This window comes from Pinus tabuliformis, chromosome 8, assembly GCF_031772625.1.
Source record: "Pinus tabuliformis cultivar Carrire ecotype Pingquan chromosome 8, CPIR1, whole genome shotgun sequence".
Classification (NCBI taxonomy): Eukaryota; Viridiplantae; Streptophyta; class Pinopsida; order Pinales; family Pinaceae; genus Pinus; species Pinus tabuliformis.
In genome coordinates, this window is record NC_142294.1 from 1,144,509,438 (window position 1) to 1,144,510,694 (window position 1,257).

A 1,257-nucleotide genomic window follows, 5' to 3' on the forward strand; every position below is an offset into this window, starting at 1 on the left:
TCGGAGCATTGGGTTTGCCCGCGAGAGGTCACTGGTTCGATCCCGCTCAAACTCAAAACTTTAATATGGCAATTCAGGGCCACGTGGCGGCCTCTAGGATTGCCATGTGTCAGCCTCTAATTGGTCAACCAAATAGAATATTCCAGAAAATATTTTGGAGAATATTCCAAGGAATATTCCTCGAAATATTCTTTTTTAAATATTTCCAAAAATCAAATTATTCTTGAAAATTGCAGTTTACTGAACTTTTTTAAAATCCGATAACTCCTCCATACGGTGTCGGTTTTTCAAACCGTTCATGGCGCCAGAATCAGGACAATGAGATCTATCTGGTAATTTAGGTTTGACACACTTTTGAACACTTTCAATTTTGAGCTATCACTGAAGTCATGGATCAATATCTGATCAATGATCTTCTTTTGTAATTCCTCTGCCTCTTCTTGTGTCATAACTTGATGTGCCTTTTCAACAAATGAAAGGAAATCTCCCATTCCTAAGATGCAGCTAGCCATGCGATCAGGGTAGAAAGGCTCAAGGTCTTCCATGCGTTCTCCCTGTCCAACAAATTAGATGGGTTTACCTGATACCTCTCTAACACTAAGATTTTCACCACCCCGTTAATCGCCATCAATTTTAGTGAGTATGGCCCCAGTGATTCCAATTTCCAAATTGAATGCTGCCACCAAAGCTGCAGCTTCTTGGCCAGTCATTGCATCAACCACAAGCAGAACCTCTGTAGGATTCACAGCCTGCTTTACTTGCTTCATTTCATCCATCATACTTTTATCTACTTGCAATCTTCCTGCAGTGTCCACAATGACCACATCCATGCCCTTCTTCTTTACCTCTTCCAAAACCTACTTTGCTATTTCCATTGGAGTCACTTTTGTCCCTGCGTTGTCCACAGGGACTTCCACCTGCTTTCTGAGAATTACAAGCTGGTCAATAGTAGTAGGCCTATATACATCGGCTGCAACCAACATACAATTCTTTCCTTTCTTCTTGAGATAAAAAGCCAACTTTTCACAAGTTGTCATCTTTCCAATAACCTGTAGACCCACCATCAATATCACAGTAGGACTAATTTTTGCAAAATCCAATTCTGCAACCTCTCCTCCACTTAGTTTCACGAGCTCATCATTCACCACCTTTACTAAGTGTTGATCAGACCTAACTCCTTGAACAACGCCCACACCAATGGCATGTTTAGTAACGACCTTTACAAACCTTCGGACAACAGGTAGAATCACATCTGCT

At 41.2% G+C, this 1,257-nt stretch overlaps 1 pseudogene; it reads right to left on the minus strand.

Annotated features, from left to right (window-relative positions):
* Positions 1-414: 414 nt before the first annotated feature.
* LOC149239394 (signal recognition particle subunit SRP54, chloroplastic pseudogene) lies at positions 415-859 on the minus strand (annotated as a pseudogene).
* Positions 860-1,257: the final 398 nt, after the last annotated feature.